Raw genomic sequence first — 23,608 nt, forward strand, 5'->3', positions numbered from 1 at the left:
GAGTCATAGCGCTGCAGTGTTGGATTCTAAACAACTATTACAAGTTCATAAAGGGGACAGCAGATCCACTGGTTTGTAGGTGAGGTTACTTAGCACAAACACATCACTTCAAGCCGGGAAAAAACCCAGCGTTTTTGTCTAATTGATGGTTGGTATTGTTCAAAAAATAATAATTTATGATTGCTGTTTTCTAAAGTGAAAGTGCTACATTCACACAAGAAGGTGTTTACATGAGTAAAACGAACCCACTTTATTTCGGAGTGGCACTAATCTATAAGTGCCAGGCAGCGTGTGTCAAAGCATGAGGCTCTCCCCCTCTCTTCCACCCCACCGGGCGCAAGTCCCGCGAGGGCTTCAGCCAGCTGGCGCGCACGATCTACTTGGCATCTGACCGCTTCATCCTTATATCACGCTGAGCCTCGCTGTGCTGCTGGAATTTGAATTCCATTCCATTTATTTTACTGAAACGTGCTTGCTTTGGTTGTCTTTGATATAGCCCCTTGTTGTCCAGATAAGAGTTTGATAGATCCACAGTGTTCAATACGGGATGAATGGCTTCTCCATTCGTTTGCACTAACTGCACTGGCTGGGAGCCTATGGTCATCAAATCAAATCAAATGTATTTATAAAGCCCTTCTTACATCAGCTGATATCTCAAAGTGCTGTACAGAAACCCAGCCTAAAACCCCAAACAGCAAGCAATGCAGGTGTAGAAGCACGGTGGCTAGGAAAAACTCCCTAGAAAGGTCATCTGACTCCTGCTCTAAGCTCAGGCTGAGGTTGAGGCTGAGGTAGCCTACATAGTACTGCATTGTGTTCCATCAACTCCCTACACACTGTAAACCCCAAGGCATTTTTAGCTCAATTACTTCGAGTAAGTTGTATTCAAAGTCAATGAAAAGTAATTATTATTTAAAATGTTTCTGTGGTACCGACTCAACTAAAGCCACACCAACTCATTTAAAAAATATATAGGATTTTTTGGAATTGTTTTTAATCTGTTTTTTTTATGTACATTGAGTGATTGATTGATTAAATGTTATGTTACCCAAAGATAGAAAAATTTAAAAAATCTAAACTAATCCAATCATTGAATTTTTGCACCCATTACTGAAATGGTTGTTCCAGTTTAAATGCCTTAGGTAGTATCATTCCACTGTACTAAACCCTGGCAGTCATTATGAATGCAGTTTGTAGATGAATCCAAGTTTCAACTGTTGGATAGCCTAACACTGGCTAGTTCAAATAGGAATTACACATCACTTTGCAAGCCAGCATGATGTGAGTTACAGTTAGGGTGCAAAATTCTGGTGAGAATTGCAGTTTGTCTGGCAATCCTGGTTGGAATGTTACTGGAAAGTTTGTGTAATTTAGCAATCCTACTGAACTATGAATCTTAAGGCCATATGATATATATAATGGTTAAAGTATAATAATACTATTCAATTAGGATCTCACTTGGTGAAGGCCGAAAAACAGAACATTTACAAATTCAACAACCATGTCTCTGTCAATAACAAATACAGTCATGGGTGGTAACTAGGGTTGCAAGGGGTTGGAAACTTTCCGGTAAATTTCCGCAATTTTTCTGAAAATTTTCCATGGGAAGTTAAGCCCTGGAATTTGGGGAATTTTGCTTAAAGTAATTCTGAAAAGTTTGCTTATAACAGTGAACCTTTTGTGGGATTCACATAAGGCAATTCTAGGTCTTGTGACATATTTTGGTTAAACTATCCAACAATTCAATAGAATTGCAACCCTCTTGTGCACAGTGATTTCTTACATCACATGTGCAGTGCACTCCTCCATCACATGTACAGCTGATTCTCAAGATCTTGCACACTAATGAGATGCTATTGAGCCCACACTACTACATTATCTGAGCCAAGGACTACATTCATCCTGGTAAATGTTGATTACAATACTAGGTGGGTGAATACATTTGATATGACATACATGATTTTTTGTTAACTAGTAAATAGTAGCCTACAGCAAAGTGTGTTTAAAACATTTCTAACTTGTTAACAATTTCTGTTAGTTAGTTTTTGCTACCATGTGGGTTTTAGCGTGCTTGAGCCAGCTAACCGAGGAGTGTTAATTCACCTGTTTACATACATGTTTCATTTTAAAATGTGTATCTTCCAAAGGAGTTGTTTAATCTAACTGCTTAACTATTTATCTGTACATGGAATTGTATGAGTTTTTCTTTTACAGGAAATTGACACAGGTACTATCTGATGTGTGGAGACATTACACTGCAGCTAATGTAGAAGGAAAAGCTGTGTACATTTGCAAATACTGTGCCAAATCATATGTGAAGAATGCAACAAAGATGCAGAATCATCTGGCCAAGTGCATAAAGTTCCCCCAGCGCTCACAACAAGCAACCTTTGAGAAAAGTCTTTCTACTTCTATTCGAGGAGAAAATGATGATTCCGACACCTTATCGATAACAACAGCTCATGGTCCTTCTGGAATCAGAAGTTTTTTTGACTCAAAGGAGGAGCATAGTCAGAAAAATGCTGATGAATGTCTTGCTCGAGCTGTGTATGCAACTGGTTCACCTCTGATGCTCACTGGCAATGTGTATTGGAAGAGATTTCTGAATGTTCTTTGCCCAGCATACACCCCTCCAACCAGACATGCTTTATCTACTCATTTGCTGGATGCAGAGTTCAACAGAGTTCAAGTGAAGATCAAGAAAATCATAGAGAAAGCAGACTGTACTGCAATCATCTCTGATGGGTGGTTGGATGTTCGTGGGCGAGGAATAATTAACTACATCATCTCCACCCCTCAACCAGTATTCTACAAGAGCACAGACACAAGGGACAACAGACACACCGGTCTCTACATTGCAGATGAGCTGAAGGCAGTCATCAATGACCCTGGACCAAAGAAGGTATTTGCACTGGTGACAGACAATGCTGCGAACATGAAGGCTGCTTGATCTAAAGTGGAGGAGTCCTACCCTCACATGACACCCATTGGCTGTGCCTTGGCTCTTCGATTGAATTCTAGAGTTACCACCCATGACTGTATTTGTGTAACGATCGTTGTTGGAAGGATGGTCGGACCAAGATGCAGCGTGGGGTAGGTTAATCATTCTTTATTTATGATGACCGACACAAAACAAGAAAGAGTAACAAACAAAACGTACAGCTTTGTAGGGCTAAAAATCAACAATACAAAATCAAGATCCCACAAACAGGTGGGAAATGGCTGCCTAAATATGATCCCCAATTAGAGACAACGATAGACAGCTGCCTCTGATTGGGAACCATACCAGGCCAACAAAGAAATAGAAAAACTAGACTACCCACCCTAGTCACACCCTGACCTAACCAAAATAGAGAAATAAATGGTTCTCTCAGGTCAGGACGTTACAATTTGTTAGTGACAGAGACATGCTTGGTGAATTCATTCATTTCAGTCCTGTGACCTTCACCAAGTGAGTTTTTAATCATTAAAATTAAACCATTTTATATATCATAAGGTCATATACAGTGGCCTGGAACACATACTTTGGAGGCCTGCAAGTAGGGTTGCAAAATTCCACAAACCTTCCCAAAATGTTCAGTAATCTTCCAACCAGGATTTCTGAAATTCTCCCAGAATTTTGCAACCCTAACTGTAAATCACACCATGCTGGCTTGCAAAGTGATGTGTAATTCCTATTGGAATCTAGCCAGTGTTAGGCTAGCCAACAGCTTAAATTTGAATTCACCCACAACTTGCAATCATAATGACTGCCAGGGTTTAAAAGAGTGTGAGGAAACTACCTAAGCCAATTAAACTGGAAAAAACATTTCAGTAACAGGTGCAAAAATTAAATGATTGAATTAGTTTAGATTAAAAAATATATATATTTTTGTAGCATAACATTTCATCAATCAATCACTCAATGTACATGCAAAAACACAGATATTAAAAACAATTCAAAGAATATCAAACTGCAGTAGAGCATGCTGGGAAAAAAGATACTGTGTTGTCATATCTTTAGAAAATTCTAATTTTGTTTTGAGTCAGTCCCATATAAACATTTTAAGTAACCATCATTGTCTTTGAGTTCAAAGTAGCCACCCTTGTCCTTGATCACAGCTTTGCACATTCTTGGCATTCTCTCAACTAGCTTCATGAGGTAGTCACCTGGAATGCATTTCAATTAACATGTGTGCCTTGTTAAAAGTTAATTTGTGGAATTTATTTCCTTCTTAATGCATTTGAGTCAATCAGTTGTATTGTGACAAGGTAGGGGTAGTATACAGAAGATAGCCCTATTTGGTAAAAGACCAAGTCCATATTGTGGCTAGAACAGCTCAAATAAGCAAAGAGAAACGACTGTCCATTACTTTAAGACATGAAGGTCAGTCAATGCGAAACTTTGAAAGTTTCTTCAAGTGCAGTCGCAAAAACCATCAAGCCCTATGATGAAACTGACTCTCAAGACCGCCACAGGAAAGGAAGACCCAGAGTTACCTCTGCTGCAGAGGATAAGTTCATTAGAGTTACCAGCCTCAGAAATGCAGAAATGCAGCCCAAATAAATTCTTCACTGAGTAAGGGACACATCTCAACAACTCAACAACAAATTTTAATTGTCACTTGTGCCGAATACAACAGGTGTGTAGACCTTATCGTGAAATGCTTACTAACAAGCCTTTAACCAACAATGCAATTCAATAAATATAATTAATTAAATATTTACTAAAGTAACTGAAGTAAAAAAAACTATTAAAATCAATCAAAAAGTAACAAGAAATGTACAGGTCTCTGACCTCCCTATAGGCTGTCTCATCATTGTCGGTGATCAGGCCTACCACTGTTGCGTCGTCAGCAAACTTAATGATGGCGTTGAAGTAGTGCTTGGCCACGCAGTCGTGGGTGAACAGGGGGGTACAGGAGAGGAGTAAGCATGCATTCCTGAGGGGACCCAGTGTTGAGGATCAGCGTGGCAGATGTGTTGATGCCTACCCTTACCACCCGGGGGAGGCCCGTCAGGAAGTCCAGGATCCAATTGCAGAAGGAGGTGTTTAGTCCCAGGGTCCTTAGCTTAGTGATGAGCTTTGCAGGCACTATTGTGTTGAACGCTGAGCCTAGTCAATGAACAGCATTCTCACACAGGTGTTATTTTTGTCCAGGTGGGAAAGGGCAGTGTGGAGTGCGATTGAGATTGCGTCAATTGTGGATCTGTTTGGGCGGTATGTGAATTGGAGTGGGTCTAGGGTTTCTGGCATGATGGTGTTGATGTAGAGCCATGACCAGCCTTTCAAAGCACTTCATGGCTACCGATGTGAGTGCTACGAGGCGGTAATCATTTAGGCAGCTTACCTTTGCTTTCTTGGGCAAAGGGACTACGGTGGTCTGTTTGAAACATGTAGGTATTACAGACTCGGACAGGGAGAGGTTGAACATGTCAGTGAAGACACTTGCCAGTTTGTCCGCGCATGCTTTGAGTCCACGTCCTCGTAATCCATCTGGCTCCGCGGCTTGTGGAAATCAGGTGGAAATCGGTGGAAATCAGTCCTTTGGTATGATGAGTCCAAATTTGAGATTTTTGGTTCCAACTAAAAGACTGTTGGAAAAGCATTTCAGGCGAAGCTGGTTGAGAGAATGCCAAGTGTGCAAAGCTGTCATCAAGGTAAAGGGTGGCTACTTTGAAGAATCTAAAATCTAAAATATGTTTTGATTTGTTTAACACTTTTTTGGTTACTACATGATCCCATATGTGTTATTTCATAGTTGTGATGCCATTACTATTATTCTACAATGTAGAAAATAGTACAAATAAAGAAAAACCTCAAATGAGTAGGTGTGTCGTAACGTTTGACTGGTACTGTACATCTAAGTGCAATATGTGCTGCTCTGTTTTGGATATATTGCTAGTTACCCATTCTTCAACTGACTGAAGCTCTATGTTAAAAGTTCTTAGGGATCGGCGCCCCGTCAATGGGACAGTTGTAAATCATGCAGCGCCTTGTGTCACGATCGCAGATTTTAGAGAAACAACAAATGTCGGTACATATAAGTGTCTTATAATCGGCTGAAAGCTTAAATTCTTGTTAATATAACTGCACTGTCCAATCTATGGCGATTGCATGGCTGTGTGCTCGATTTTATACACCTGTCAGCAACAGGTGTGGCAGAAATAGCCGAACCCACTAATTTGAAGGGGTGTCCATATACGTTTGTACATACAGTGCATTTGGAAAGTATTCAGACCCCTTGACTTTTTCCACATTTTGTTACATCACAGCCTTATTCTAAAACATTGTTTTATTTAAATTTCCCTCATCAATCTACACACAGTACCCCATAATGACAAAGCAAAAACAGGTTTTTAGACATTTGTATAACAACAATGTATAACAATTAAAAAACTGAAGTATCACATTTACATAAGTATTCAGGCCCTTTACTCAGTACCTTGTTGAAGCACCTTTGGCAGTGATTACAGCCTTTAGTCTTCTTGGGTATGACGCTACAAGCTTGGCACACCTGTATTTGGGGAGCTTCTCCCATTCTTTACACATCCTCTCAAGCTTTGTCAGGTTGGATGGGGAGCGTCGCTGCACAGCTATTTTCAGGTCTCTCCAGAGATGTTCGATCATGTTTAAGGGTGTCAGTTATTTATGTTATTGTTGCAGCTGATGTGTGTACTGTTTAGGCATCAGCATACATGGACACACAGGCTTTATTCAAGGTCAGTGGAAGGTTATTAGTAAACCGAGAAAACAATAATGGCCTAAGCCAGCTGCCTTGTGGTACACCACACTCAATCGAATTTGCATTAAAGAGGCTTCCATTACAGAAAACTGTCTGCATTCTATTGCATTGGTAACTGTCCATCCATGATAAGGCAAAGGAGTGTTCCTGTTCCTGTTCCTGGCCTAGTTACAGTTTTAACATAATGCTGCAAGATGTAACTTTTGCGCGACCCGGCCCAATTCACATAGAAATTTCAGTTGTATATCTGTCATTCTCATTGAAAGCAGGTCTAAGAAGTGGTAGATATGTTCTATGTGCGCTACTTTTATGCTTCCCGTTTTTAAGTTTTGTTTTTTGCGTCTTTTACTTTCAGTTTTGTACACCAGCTTCAAGCAGCTGAAAAACAATATTTTGGGTTATTGAAAATATATTTCACAGCTGTTTAGATGGTGCAAACTGAAATTAGGCAAATTATTAGAATTTTAGCAACCAAGAAATGTAGAATTGATTTCTGCATATTGCACATTTAAAGCTTTCTTATTAAATCATTAATGAATGTTATTAAAATCCGTAATAGTCTATAAATCCGTCTACAGTGGTTCTTCCTTTAAAAGTTGCGTCACACATTGCGGGCTGCTGCAGAATTATATGGCACATTATTTAATTGTCAGCCATTTTTACCATTGATGCTAGTTAGTGTTAGTTGGACCACTAGAGGGCATCTTTGAGAAGCTTTTGATAGTCTTCAATATTGGAATTACTAGAGAATTTAAAACCTTTTTTGTAAGAACATAGTATGGGGGATTGATTTTAAGAAATTTAGCTTAATTAATTTGATCAATATTATGTTGTTTCTATTCCAAGAAAAACAAAAAACAAAACCCTCAGGGTTTCCGTTAGGATGGAAGGGACAATATGGAGCTGTACAACGTGACGGTCGGAAGTGGGCTACAGTACTAAGAGCGTAACATTTCCACACCCTAATTGTAGTGTAACCAATACCCAAACGGAGATTCAGTGAAAATAAACATCTCATTGATTTATCAAGACCAGTCCCCATGCTTGTCTCAGAGCAGCGCAAAATGATGCTGAAATAGTTATTGCTTCAAATCCTATTGCTCCATAATGGGCTATTATTATACTGTACATGGTGTCCAGGTCAGGATAACCAAAACATTTCTTTATTAAAGACTATCAGAAAGAATGTTGGTACTTATTTATTTTGATCCAAAACCTTGAATGAGTGAGTCACGCAGCTTTATGACTGTGCGATCAACTTGATTATATATAATGACATAAAAAAAATAAAAAAAATGAAAGTGAGCAATTGTAATCTGAATATAGGCCAAAATAATATTTGTAAAGGCCAAAACAGTTATTTCTATTTTTAGAGGGAGAGAAACGCTGGGCCAATTGTGCGCTGCCCTATTGGACTCCCAATTTTCAGCAAACTTAACATGTGTAAATATTTGTAGGAACATAACAAGATTCAACAACTGGGACATACACTGAACAAGTTCCACAGACATGTGACTAACAGAAATGGAATAATGTGTCCCTGAACAAAGAGGGTGTCAAAATCAAAAGTAACAGTCACTATCTGGCGTGGCCACCAGCTGCATTAAGAACTGCAATGCATCTCCTCCTCATGGACTGCACCAGATTTGCCAGTGCTTGCTGTGAGATGTTACCCCACTCCTCCACCAAGGCACCTGCAAGTTCCCGGACATTTCTGGGGGGAATGGCCTTAGCCCTCACCCTCCGATACAACAGGTCCCAGAAGTGCTTGATGGGATTGAGATCCGGGCTCTTCGCTGACCATGGCAGAACACTGACACAGTCTTGCAGGAAATCACACACAGAACGAGCAGTATGGCTGGTGGCATTGTTATGCTGGAGGGTCATGTCAGGATGAGCCTGCAGGAAGGGTACCACATAAGGGAGGAGGATGTCTTCCCTGTAACGCACAGCATTGATATTGCCTGCAATGACAACAAGCTCAGTCCGATGATGCTGTGACACACCGCTCCAGACCATGACGGACCCTCCACCTCCAAATCGATCCTGCTCCAGAGTACAGGCCTTGGTGTAATGCTCATTCCTTCGACGATAAACGCGAATCCGACCATCACCCTTGGTGAGACAAAACTGCGACTCGTCAGTGAAGAGCACTTTTTGCCAGTCCTGTCTGGTCCAGCGATGGTGGGTTTGTGCCCATAGGCGACGTTGTTGCCGGTGATATCTGGTGAGGACCTGCCTTACAACAGGCCTACAAGCCCTCAGTCCAGCCTCTCTCAGCCTATTACGGACAGTCTGAGCACTGATGGAGGGATTGTGTGTTCCTGGTGTAACTCGGGCAGTTGTTGTTGTCATCCTGTACCTGTCCCGCAGGTGTGATGTTCGGATGTACCGATTTTGTGCAGGTGTTGCTACAAGTGGTCTGCCACTGCGAGGACGATCAGCTGTCCGTCCTGTCTCCCTGTAGCGCTGTCTTAGGCGTCTCACAGTACGGACATTGCAATTTATTGCCCTGGCCACATCTGCAGTCCTCATGCCTCCTTGCAGCATGCCAAAGGCATGTCCACTCTGTTTTTCAGAGTCAGTAGAAAGGCCTCTTTAGTGTCCTAAATTTTCATAACTGTGACCTTAATTGCCTACCGTCTGTAAGCTGTTAGTGTCTTAATGACCGTTCCACAGGTGCATGTTCATTAATTGTTTATGGTTCATTGAACAATCATGGGAAACAGTGTTTAAACCCTTTACAATGAAGATCTGTGAAGTTATTTGGATTTTTATGAATTATCTTTGAAAGACAGGGTCCTGAAAAAGGGCCGTTTCTTTTTTTGCTGAGTTTATTTATTCCCATAGTAATTCGTTATGGATCCATAACTAAATAAACATCTGCATTTTGAAAGAGTATTTTTATCATAATTTTTTTAACAAAAGCCTAAAGATGCTAATGTAAATAGACAGTACTGTATAACTGTAAATAGACATAGACAGTTATTCAATGTGTTTCTATGTGCTATTGTAGTAAAGAGCAAATTCGGTTTAGACTTTTAGAGGTTAACCAGAAAATGGCGGCGCAATTTCTGCATATTGTACCTTTAAGGCTTTTTTATTAAATAATGAATATATGCATGATCTATTATAAGATGAGTTAAAACACATTTCTAGATTTAGATGCTGCTAGATTAGATTAGTGGTATTCCATTCCCGTTAGATTACGTGTACTAACTCCTCGGAGATGCAAATTTAATCAGATCAGTTACTACAGTAACACAGCAAAGTATTATCACCAATTAATCAAACACTGATCCATCCAATCAAATAGCAGAGTAGCAGTCGAACTGATCCTGTTGGGTGTGGAGATGATGTCAGGAGGGAAATGTTAGTGATGTAAAGATGAGAGCTTATTCCTGTGAGTGGAGAAGCTTAGAAGATGAAGAACTGGAATGTGTCTTTTGACTTTCAACTCAAACTCCCCAGACACACAGCAATCAGGGGCATAGGCCCACTGAATGAGATTGAGCAAAAGAAAACACAACTGCTTTTTACCTGTCAGTGTTCCAAAAACAACATTATTTTGTTTTTTTACCTAAACATGCATACACCATCAGATATAATTCATAGCAGGCAATGCACTGGGTTAGTCAGATTTGATGAAATATACATATTTTATATATACATATACATACATAATATATATTTATATGTTTCATTTATATTCTGATTGATTCATTCTATACAATTTGTAGATAATAATAGCCCATAATTATAGTGACAATGTCAGCGCATACATCTGTAAACGTAGTAGTGGAGCGTTTGACTGGCCGTCCTGGTTGAGGTGGGGGGGAATGGACGGGCAAGAGGGGTATCCCTGCCTGCTTGTCTGCCTGCTTGTCTGCCTGCCTGGATACAACCATGTGGCTCTGTCTGCCTTCAGTGTTCTACTCATAGTGGAAACTCCATTATCGCAATGACACTCATAGACGGACAGATCGTAAAAGGGGATATTGATGGACAAATTCAATATGAAAATATCAATAGCCATGATATCTCTGCTCTCCCCCTGTGAGGAGGATGCACTCACAGCATGTTACAGAACAACCACTGGACGGCCATGAATTCCTGTCAATTAATGTACAGAACATTTGATCCAGTCTCAGGTTTGGATTCTGTCACTAAACCATAAGCAGGTTTTTAAGAGTGAGCCAGGGGCCTTCCTGGCAATGAGCACACAATGAACTGAAAGGTAATGTGTCTAATGCTCAGTAAACTGTGGAATTGGCTAAACAGATAGACCTCGTCATCATTATTTTGTTGTTTTGTTACCCTGGGCGATGGAGGCGCTGGGTTGGTACAAATCCTGTTACCTGCCATCCTGCCAAATCCCCACCCCCTGGTATGGGACACTAAACTGACACTAGGCGTTCCGGCACAGATCACAACAACCAGCGATGGGTAAAAATGACAAAATACAATGACAAATATCCATGAAGATCAATGTATCAAAATAAACTTCAACTGTATTTAGTGCTGCATAAAATGGGGATGTTCATTCTACCTCATGTTCTCAAGGACATTACTGTACCTTTTCAAGGATGTATCAGGGATGCATTGAAGTGTGTGAAGGTAAAGTTGTCATGGTAACCACGTATGTACTCAGTCAGTGGGTGGGAGGTAAGAAGTAGTGCAGGATATTTTCTAGGGAAGGGGAAATACACACCTGAGTTGGCAAGTTGGAGGCCGGCGGAACACTTTGATGAATATGGTAGCCAGAGATTGGATGAAGACAGAGAAGGTTATAATGTCACTGATTTTCCTCTCCTTCACTAAGTGGGCGGACTGACCCTCCCATTCTCTCTCTCCCTCTCTTTATCTCTCACCCTCTCCCACTCACCTGATAATCATAATCAATATCCATACTCCCTCCCTCTCTCCCTCTCTTGGCCTTTCTCTCACTTTATCCAACCCTTCTGTCTGTCTCGTAGCAGGTCATTTTGCAACTTTCCATTTTTACAGATACAGTGGATTCGGAAAGTATTCAGACCCCTTGACTATTTCCACATTTTGTTACGTTACAGCCTTATTCTAAAACGGATTAAATTGCTTTTTTTCCTAATCAATCTACACTCAATATCCCATAATGATGAATCAAAAGCAGGTTTTTAGACATTTTTGCAAATGTATATAAAATAGAAAACTGAAATATCACATTTACATAAGTATTCAGACCCTTTACTCAGTACTTTGTTGAAGCACCTTTGGCAGCGATTACAGCCTTGAATCTGGGTATGACGCTAAAAGCTTGGCCCATTTTCTCTACAGAGCCTCTCAAGCTTAGGTTGGATTTGAGCTTCGCTGCACAGCTATTTTCAGGTCTCTCCAGATATGTTAGATTAGGTTTAAGTCCGGGCTCTGGCTGGGCCAATCAAGAACATTTAGAGACTTGTTCCGTTGTCTTGACTGTGTACTTAGGGTCGTTGTCCTGTTGGAAGGTGAACTTTCACCCCAGTCTGAGGCACTGAGCTCTCTGCAGCAGGTTTTCATCAAGGATCTCTCTATACTTTGTTCCATTCATATTTCCCTCGATCCTGACTAGTCTCCCAGTCCCTGCTGCTGAAAAACATCCCTACAGCATGACGCTGCCACCCCCAAGTTGGCGTCGACAGACATGGCAGTTCTGCTTCTCGCTCCTGTACAACTTTGCAGTATTTCGTTTTTTTTTGTGTTATTTCTTACATTATTAGCCCAGAACGTTTATGTGTTATTACATACAGCCGGAAATAACTTTTGGATGTCAGAGCGGAGGTAACTCACCAGCATTACTTTCCGGAATTGGATCCTTTGTTCGTACCCCTTAGGGCAATTGAAGTTATCCCAGAGGCTGCTCCAAGACTCTGCCGGCTCTGGAGGCGAGCACACCATCCACCGCTTCCGAGTGTATTACTCGTAATGTTCAGTCTCTGGACAATAAAATAGGGTGAGGATCGCCTTCCAGAGAGACATCAGGGACTGTAACATACTCTGTTTCACGGAATCATGGCTCTCGCCGGATATACTGTCCCCGTCCATACAGCCAGCTGGAACGGGAACGGCAGGTCTCTCCAGAGGGTGGTGCGGTCTGCCGGGGGCACACTGCCTGCCCTCCGGGACACCTACAGAGACCGATGTCACAGGAAGGCCAAAAAGATCATAAAGGACATCAACCACCCGAGCCACGGCCTGTTCACCCCGCTACCATCTAGAAGGCGGGGTCAGTACAGATGCATTAAAGCTGGGACCGAGAGACTGAAAGCAGCTGTTTATCTCAAGGCCATCAGACTGTTAAATAGCCATCACTAGCAGGCTACCACCTGGTTACTCAACCCTGCACTTTAGAGGCTGCTGCCCTATATACATAGACATGGAATCACTGGTCACTTTAATAATGTTTACATACCGTTTTACTCATTTCATATGTACAGTTGAAGTCGGAAGTTTACATACACTTAGGTTGGAGTCATTAAAACTCATTTTTCAACCACTCCACAAATTTCTTGCTAACAAACTATAGTTTTGGCTCGTCGGTTAGGACATCTACTTTGTATACATTTTTCCAACAGTTGTTTACAATTGTTTATTATTTCACTTATATTTCACTGTATCACAATTCCACTGTGTCAGAAGTTTACATACTTTGACTGTGCCTTTAAACAGCTTGGAAGTCCAGAAAATTATGTCATGGCTTTAGAAGCTTCTGATAGGCTAATTGACATCATTTGAGTCAATTGGAGGTGTACCTGTGGATGTATTTCAAGGCCTACCTTCAAACTCAGTACCTCTTTGCTTGACAACATTATGTTTGGAGGAAAAAGGGGAAGGCTTGCAAGCCGAACAACACCATCCCAAACGTGAAGCACGGGGGTGGCAGCATCATGTTGTGGGGATGTTTTGCTGCAGAAGGGACTGGTGCACTTCACAAAATAGATGGCTTCACGAGGAAGGAAAATTATGTGGATATATTGAAGCAACATCTCAAGACATCAGTGAGGAAGTTAAAGCTTGGTCGCAAATGGGTCTTCCAAATGGACACTGACCACAAGCATACTTCCAAAGTTGTGGCAAAATGGCTTAAGGACAACAAAGTCAAGGTATTGGAGTGGCCATCACAAAGTCCTGACCTCAATCCCATAGAACATTTGTGGGCAGAACTGAAAAAGCGTGTGCGAGCAACGAGGCCTACAAACCTGACTCAGTTACACCAGCTCTGTCGGGAGGAATGGCCCAAAATTCGCCCAACTTATTGTGGGAAGCTTGTGGAAGGCTATCCGAAACGTTTAACCCAAGTTCAACAATTGAAAGGCAATGATACCAAATACTAATTGAGTGTCTATAAACTTCTGACCCACTGGGAATGTGATGAAAGAAATAAAAGCTGAAATAAATCATTCTCTCTACTATTATTCTGACATGTCACATTCTTAAAATAAAGTGGTGATCCTAACTGATCTAAAACAGGGAATTTTTACTAGGATTAAATGTCAGGAAATGTGAATAACTGAGTTGCAAGGCTAAGGTGTATGTAAACTTCCGACTTCAATTGTATATACTGTATTCTATTCTACCTTATTTTAGTCAATGCCGGTCTGACATTGCTCGTCCTAATATTTATGTATTTCTTAACTTAGATCTGTGTGTATTGTTGTGAGTTGTTAGATAATACTGCACTGTTGGAGCTAGGAACACAAACATTTTCGCTCCACCCACAATAACATCTGCAAAATATGAGTATGTGATCAATAAAATTTGATTTGATTTGACCATGCTTCACCGTAGGGATGGTGCCAGGTTTCCTCCAGACATGACACTTGGCATTCAGGCCAAAGAGTTCCATCTTTGTTTAATCAGACCAGAGAATCTTGTTTCTCATGGTCTTAGAGTCCTTTAGTGTCTTTCACTGCTGAGTGACTTCTGTCTGGCCACTGTACCATAAAGGCCTGATTGGTGGAGTGCTGCTGAGATGGTTGTCTTTCTGGAAAGTTCTCCCTTCTCCACAGAGGAACTCTGGAGCTCTGTCAGAGTGACCATCGGGTTCTTGGTCACCTCACTGATCAAGGCCCTTCTCCCCCAATTGCTCAGTTTGGCCATATGGCCAGCTCTAGGAAGAGTCATGGTGGTTCCTAACTTCTTCTGTTTAAGAATGATGGAGGCCCCTGTGTTCTTGGGGACCTTCTTTGCTGCAGAAAATTGCTGCAGAAATGTTTTGATACCTTTCCGCAGATATGTGCCTCAACACAATCCTGTGTCAGAGAATTCCTTTGACCTCATGGTTTTTGCTCTGACATGCACTGTCCACTGTGGGACCTTAAATATACATGTGTGTGCCTTTCCAAATCATGTCCAAGTAATTGAATTTACCACAGGTGGACTCCAATCAAGTTGTAGAAACATCTCAAGGATGATCAATGGAAACAGGATGCACCTGAGCTCCATTTGGAGTCTCATAGCGGAGGGTCTGAATACTTATGTAAATAAGATATTTCAGTAGATTGATGAGGAACATTTTTAATCAATTTTAGAATAAGGCTGTAACGTAACAAAAAGTTGCAAAACTCAAGGGGTCTGAATGCTTCCCAAATATACTGTACATTTCTATTTAGTTAATTTAGCAATAACAGAAATACTGCCCATTTCTGGCAACGACATTAGCTACCTACCTCTCTATTTTACAATATTGGTTTTGTCCCAAAAGGCACCCTATTTCCAATATACTGCACTATGTAGGTAATAGGGTGCTAAAAACAATTCACTAGGGTATCACTGTTATAGAACATTATCTTCTCACTGTTTCACTGTTTCACTGTTTCATTTTCTTACTCTCCTCTGCCCACAGAACCCAGTATAGCAACATTTAAAGAAAACTATCCAGTGTTTGCAGATTTCTATGAAATAAACTCAGCAAAAAAAGAAATGTCCCTTTTTCAGGACCCTGTCTTACAAAGATAATTCATAAAATCCAAATAACTTCACAGATCTTCATTGTAAAGGGTTTAAACACTGTTTCCCATGCTTGTTCCATGAACCATAAACAATTAATGAACACACACCTGTGGAACGTCGTTAAGACACTAACAGCTTACAGAAGGTAGGCAATTAAGGTCACAGTTATGAAAACTTAGGACACTAAAGAGGCCTTTCTACTGACTCTGAAAAACACCAAAAGAAAGATGCCCAGGGTCCCTGCTCATCTGCGTGAACGTGCCTTAGGCATGCTGCAAGGAGGCATGTGGACTGCAGATTTGGCCAGAGCAATAAATTGCAATGTCCGTACTGTGAGACGCCTAAGACAGCACTACAGGGAGACAGGACGGACAGCTGATCGTCCTCGCAGTGGCAGACCACTTGTAGCAACACCTGCACAGGATCGGTACATCCAAACATCACACCTGCGGGACAGGTACAGGATGACAACAACAACTGCCCGAGTTACACCAGGAACGCACAATCCCTCCATCAGTGCTCAGACTGTCCGTAATAGGCTGAGAGAGGCTGGACTGAGGGCTTGTAGGCCTGTTGTAAGGTAGGTCCTCACCAGATATCACCGGCAACAACGTCGCCTATGGGCACAAACCCACCGTCGCTGGACCAGACAGGACTGGCAAAAAGTGCTCTTCGCTGACGAGTCACAGTTTTGTCTCACCAAGGGTGATGGTCGGATTTGCGTTTATCGTCGAAGGAATGAGCATTACACCAAGGCCTGTACTCTGGAGCAGGATCGATTTGGAGGTGGAGGGTCCGTCATGGTCTGGGGCGGTGTGTCACAGCATCATCGGACTAAGTTTGTTGTCATTGCAGGCAATCTCAACGCTGTGCGTTACAGGGAAGACATCCTTCTCCCTTATGTGGTACCCTTCCTGCAGGCTCATCCTGATATGACCCTCCAGCATGACAATGCCACCAGTCATACTGCTCGTTCTGTGCGTGATTTCCTGCAAGACAGGAATGTCAGTGTTCTGCCATGGTCAGCGAAGAGCCCAGATCTCAATCCCTGGTACCTGTTGGATTTGAGGGTGAGGGCTAGGGCCATTCACCCCAGAAATGTCCGGGAACTTGCAGGTACCTTGGTGGAAGAGTGGGTTAACATCTCACAGCAAGAACTGGCAAAACTGGTGCAGTCCATGAGGAGGAGATTCACTGCAGTACTTAATGCAGCTGGTGGCCACACCAGATACGGACTGTTACTTTTGATTTTTTCCACCCCTTGTTCAGTGACACATTATTCCATTTCTGTTAGTCACATGTCTGTGGAACTTGTTCAGTTTATGTCTCAGTTGTTGAATCTTGTTATGTTCATACAAATATTTACACATGTTAAGTTTGCTGAAAATTAACGCAGTTGACAGTGAGAGGACGTTTCTTTTTTTGATGAGTTCATGACCTATAATTTCAATATGAGTGAAATACTGTAGTTTCCCTTCCAAAACATTGTAATTAACTATGTTAAGAAGCAGCTTTTCTGTGTTGGAATTGTATGGGCATAGCCCAAAAACAGAATGTTGTGGGAGAATATAGCGGTCGTAAAAATATGAATGCGAATAGACCACTGATTTTTGCTCATCCTCCTCAGCTGGATAACATCATGCTCTTTGAGGAAAATAGCAACCATATTTTAAACGGACTGTTTGAGTTTTTTAAAGTCTTTTTTTCCCTCCAATTTATGTTTTGGCCACAAATACGAGTATAGGATGAGTCAACAACATTATTTGAGTTAACAGAATGTTAACTTTTAAAAGTGAGATTGTGACTTAAAAGTGAGCCAGGCTACCTCTAACTGTGTCATTATTTTACTGTTTCACTGTCTCATTCTCAGTCCGCGATTAAACGTTAACCCTTTATATACTAAGCCAAGCTGAGTGAAGCCAGGCCAGGCTGTATTGTGCTGGCCTGGTTACGCATCAACTACAGTTGATGGAACCGCGCTGGAAAGGCCAATCTGAAAATAAAATATCCAAGCCAGCACAATATGGTTTGGGTCGGCCCTATAGTGTGAATCTGGTATCATTAACCCACTTAACCAAGTTTGGCAACATGTAAAGAAATAGTTTTGTCATAGGTAGCCAGTAAGGAAATAGTTGGTAACACTTTTTAGTAACTATCATGAATAAACCATTTATAAACTATTAATAAATAAGTATTTCATTATTTGTAAACATTTATAAACATTTTAAGTATTTATACACCTTACAAGCGAACATAATTATAAAGTGTTACCAAATAGGTGTGTGATAGGTAGCGGTAGTATACGATGGATGTTTACTAATGAACTGTTATTCTGTACAGGGCTGGCGGGTCTAGGACAGTATATAACATAGTTGACATATCCGATTTCCGATGAGATGAAGTGTGTGTAGATCTGCCCCGAGGCAACATGCTGCCATGATGGCTAACAGGACCACTCTCTGAACACTCAATCAATACAGTCCTGTGGCTGAACTACAGCGAGAGACAAACACTCCACGTGCATGCAGGGCATACACACACACACACACACACACCCAGCTCAATCACAGAGATATTCTATCCCTGTATGTGTCGGGACATGGCCCATGTCGACATTAGTTCCCATGACAACAGCATCACCATCACATGCTTACCCGTTCAATAATACTTTGGTTGTGGTTCAAAATATGAATTATTTAGACAGTTCGACTGCTTTTTGGATAGTGAATGAATTAGGCACATAGTAGGGTTGCTTTTACATATGTGACCACTGCATGTAAAGCTGATCAGTAGCGCTGTGCTCTGGTGCAGGTTGCACGTGCAATGGTAAGGTACTACACCCAGACATTCTCCAAGTACTACATGTGACATATAGAGAGTGTGCTGACTTTCTGTTTCCTGGCCTGGTACAGTGGGATGTCAGTGGCTAATAAGAGTATCCCTACTCCCCCTTCTGAGATGCCTGCAAGGCCCTCCCCCACCCTCCCTTCTGAGATGGCTGCAAGGCCCTCCCCCACCCTCCCTTCTGAGATGCCTGCAAGGCCCTCCCCCACCCTCCCTTCTGAGATGGCTGCAAGGCCCTCCCCCACTGTCCCTTCTGAGATGCCTGCAAGGCCCTCCCCCGCCCTCCCTTCAGGCAAATCAGATCACAACTCCATTTTGCTCCTCCCTTCCTAGATTTTTTTGGGGCCCTTTATTTAACTAGGCAAGTCAGTTAAGAACAAATTCTTATTTTCAATGATGGCCTAGGATGTCACGTTCTGACCTTAGTTCCTTTTTTATGTCTTTATTTTGGTTTGGTCAGGGCGTGAGTTGGGGTGGGCATTCTATGTTGTTTTTCTATGTTTTCTGTGTTTGGCCATTTCTGTGTTTGGCCTGGTATGGTTTTCAATTAGAGGCAGCTGTCAATCGTTGTCTCTGATTGAGAATCATACTTAGGTAGCTTTTCCCCATTTTGGTTGTGGGTGATTGTTTTCTGTGTATTCCTTACAGAACTGTTTTGTTTTTGTTCTCGCTCTTTATTATTTTTGTCATTTCAGTGTTCAGTTTATTTAAATGAACACTTACCACGCTGCACCTTGGTCCTCTTCTCCTTCACCAGACGAAAGCCGTTACATAGGAACAGTGGGTTAACTGCCTTGTCCAGGGGCAGAAGGACAGATTTTTACCTTATCAACTCAGTGATTTGATCTTGCAACCTTTCGGTTACTAGTCCAACACTCTAACCACTAGGCTACCTGCCGCCCCTATAGGCAGAAACTCAAACAGGAAATACCCGTGTTAAGTCTATTCTGCAATGCTCTGACCAATCAGAATCCATGCTTCAAGATTGTTTTGATCATGCGGACTGGGATATGTTCCGTGTAGCCTCTGAGAATAACATTGACGTATACACAGTGCAGGGGGCTTCAGGGCCTTTATGATAAACAGGCAAGGGACATGGTCAAATGCATCATCGATGACCCCACACACAATCTTACCCAATCTTTTCAGCTGCTTCACCTCCGGTAGAAGATGAAGGGTCCCATAGTGGGACATAGGACAGATGCAGGACCAATACACGGTCGGACAGTATTGGCTGCAGAGACTTTGAATATGTGGAAATGTAAACATTTGACTTGAGTACAAATTTTCCAGTTTTTCATACTGCATTTAATATATTGTGTTGTGTTTGTGTATTTGTATGCTGACGTCACAGAATGGATTTCCATGTAAATTAACAATAAAGTTGTCGTAGCGCTGACTATCATTAAATGTGAAGAATGTATATTATCATATCAATTTTCTATGTGTAATTTAGTTAAGTGATTCAACTAACCATGTAACTTTAATTAACTAGGAAGTCAGGGCACCACGGAAAATGTTGTTTATAGAGTGTCAATTTCCCAAATATAACTCTTCAGATATTTTCATATCTTATCAAAACAGTCGCTTATGAATTAATTTTACCTCATCAGTCTCATTACTGAACGTCGCAAACCCATGGATATCTGCACAAACCTTAGCATAGAATCATGAATCAGCGATATACAAATTGGCTTAATTATTTATTTACTAACTTAATCAATCACAGAATTACATAAACACGCACACAATAAGTCATGCATTGGTTACTATATGATACAAAGAAAAAGTCCCTAGGAGACGAAACCGATATGACAGCTTGGTATTTTTATTTATTTATACATATATCTGTTTGCCTTCACCTCCCTTATCTCACCTCACTTGCTCACATTGTATATAGACTTATTTATTTATTTTTTCACTGTATTATTGACTATATGTTTGTTTTTACTCCATGTGTAACTATGTGTTGTTGTATGTGTCGAACTGCTTTGCTTTATCTTGGCCAGGTTGCAATTGTAAATGAGAACGTGTTCTCAATTTGCCTACCTGGTTAAATAAAGGTTAAATAAAAATAAATAAAATAAAAATACAAAGGAAATGGAGCGGAGACAGTTCAAGAGCGGGAAACTCATAGAAGATAACTACACTCATAGAAATTGCTAATACTTTGAACATGAACAACCGCTCATTCAAAAAGAAATTGAAGAAATTTACATATTTACGAGTGTATGTTTTGGCTGTCCCTCTGCGATCGCCGGTCCGTCTGCTGGATGGTCAGTCGACAGAAAACCTCTGGTGTATCCACCAGAGATCAGAGTCCCTCTGAGTTGTAGGTTGTTATAATGGATACTTCAGAATCCAATTCGTAAATGTTCTTACATCGGATGCATTTACCGGACTAAAATAAGCAAGCTGCAGTCTGAATAATTGTTCTTTATTCAGTAGAATTCTCAGCAGTTTCAACGTGGAGACCTTGTCCCTGCATTTTTGACTCTTGTGGAGATGCCAACCATTTCAACATGTAGCTACCGCTTCATGTTTTCTGATCTTCTTAACCATGCGAGACGTCCGGCTTACCGTGGGTCTCTTTTGCACCAAACATAAACATTTTGTCACAGGTGGTTTATACTCTCTGGAAGAAGTTCCATGACGCCGATGTAAATGTCGGGGGTCACGGGGTCGTGGCCACTGACGAGTTAATCTTCATTTGAAAACCCACACTCGCATTTAGATGGCTAACATCACATTTCATCTTTTCACAAATAGTTTCATATGTAATCATATACGTTTCACAACATTTACATGTAAACCCCATAATTGAGAAGTGTATACAAACAAAGATACAGTAATGTGTGTCTCCTGTCCTTCATGAGGTCACCAAATGAAACAAACTCGACATGACTGTCCTTAAGTGTCCACGGACCATTCTCAAAAATGTAACTATGGTTTAATTCTCCCATTTTCGGATGAGGGGTTTTGACAAGGAGAATGGCTTTGTTCTCCATAGGCTCTCTTCCTCAATACTGAGAGTTTCTACCAGGAATTTATAATCGTTGTAAAACCTGTGGTGGGAGAGAGTGAGAGATCGTACACAAGTATATGGCATTGTATCGTACACACAAACATTTTTCTTCTTCTAAATAGTATCAGATATGGGTTCTTTGGCTTGTATCCATAGCGGAACCCTTTTTTGTGCTATACATAACCCTTTCCTGAAGGTTCAATAAAGAACCATGCTCATAAGGTTCTAAATGGAACCTGTATGGTGGTTTTATAAAAGTTTTATAAAGAAACACCAAAATATGGTTCTACATAGCACCAGAAATGGGTTCCGCTATGGTCACAACGCTTTTTAGGGCTTTATAGAACACTTTATTTTGGTACTTAATATATTTTTGGGGTCTTATTAAGAACTTTTTTCAATCCAAAAGGTTGTTCGTAGATCCTTTTGAAGAACCATACTGTTTTTTGTTGTTAAGGTCAGCCCTATAATATTTTTACAATTCCAGAGTTATTATTGTGTTAATTGACAAGTTGAATCAAATGAGCTGCATGTAAAATAGCTAGGGGTCCCCGAGGAGGGAATTGAGAACCGCTGACTCATTTAAACAAGACCTTTTGGGAGTCTTTCATAAGACACTACTACCAGCCATAGTCATATATAATATGCAATTGCATAACACAACACATTAGATAAACTGGAATGACACTCTCACAAAGAACTGTACCGAAACCACACCCTAAAATATTCTAATGAGACACTTCCCCTACATTTTTATTATCACTAAAAGAGAACAGAACCCTTTTATGAACTGTAAAGAACCATTGAAGAGCTCAAAGGGTTATTTGAGTCATTATGGTCCCACATAGAACCCTTCCCAAAGAACCCTTGAAGAGCTCTCTTTTTTGGGGTATAGGAAAGCTGAGATGGTACATGCTACTTGTATTGCGGCTGTCCTGATCTGGCTGATGCTATGGGTTGTGTTCAAGAGACACTAAACATAAGAAAAAATACTGAAATATGAAGGTTCTATCTGTACTTATCCAATAAAAAAAAAGCTTGTTTTTAGTTTGCTACTTTGCGCCCTAATGCTACATTGTGCACATGACAATGGTCTGGCACGTCCAAGGTTGAGTGACAGATGTTACAGTATTACATGTAACACTCAACTTGCCTCAGACCTGAGGTCCACAGAATCTATGGCTAAGAGGCTAATAGCGACTGCTCCCTAATGGAGGGACTGGGGGAGAGCATGGAGTTCAGTGCTGTGTGTGTGTGTGTGTGTGTGTGTGTGTGTGTGTGTGTGTGTGTGTGTGTGTGTGTGTGTGTGTGTGTGTGTGTGTGTGTGTGTGTGTGTGTGTGTGTGTGTGTGTGTGTGTGTGTGTGCACGCATGCGCACCAGTATGTCACAACACAGCATGATACTTTAACAGAATATAGAGACTGACCTTGAATAGTGATTCAGCACTGACAGAGGGATGGGGAGAGAAAGGGGAAGGGGGAAAGAGAGGGGCAAAGAGAGAAAGGGAGAGTGATAAAGAGAGATTAGAAAGTTAAAGAGAGGGTTTTGTTGTAAAACGTGTTTAACAATAAAAACATGTACAGTGTTTGATATTGTCCTGGCTTAGGGACTTTATGATCTAGTCTAGTTTGTGGACTCAATGCTCTCTAGTTCTTTATATCCCAATCTTTAATCCTCTCCCTGTACTGCATAAAATGGGGATGTTCATTCTACCTCATGTTCTCAAGGACATTACTGTACCTTTTCAAGGATGTATCAGGGATGCATTGAAGTGTGTGAAGGTAAAGTTGTCATGGTAACCATGTATGTACTCAGCCAGTGGGTGGGAGTTAAGAAGGAGTGCAGGATATTTTCTAGGGAAGGGAAAATACACACCTGAGTTGGCAAGTTGGAGGCCGGCGGAACACTTGGATGAATATGGTAGCCAGAGATTGGATGAAGACAGAGAAGGTTATAATGTCACTGATTTCCTCTCCTTCACTAAGTGGGCGGACTGACCCTCCCATTCTGTCGTGCCTCTCTCCTCTCTCTCCCTCTCTCACTGAC

The 23,608-nt window shown here is 41.2% G+C and overlaps 1 protein-coding gene across 1 annotated transcript in view; it reads left to right on the forward strand.

Moving 5' to 3' along the window:
* LOC129812066 (transmembrane protein 121-like) overlaps window positions 1-23,608 on the forward strand; it is a 74,749-nt gene that overhangs the window by 543 nt on the left and 50,598 nt on the right. The window lies entirely within an intron of this gene.

The sequence above is a fragment of the Salvelinus fontinalis genome, chromosome 15 (assembly GCF_029448725.1).
Source record: "Salvelinus fontinalis isolate EN_2023a chromosome 15, ASM2944872v1, whole genome shotgun sequence".
Lineage (NCBI taxonomy): Eukaryota > Metazoa > Chordata > Actinopteri > Salmoniformes > Salmonidae > Salvelinus > Salvelinus fontinalis.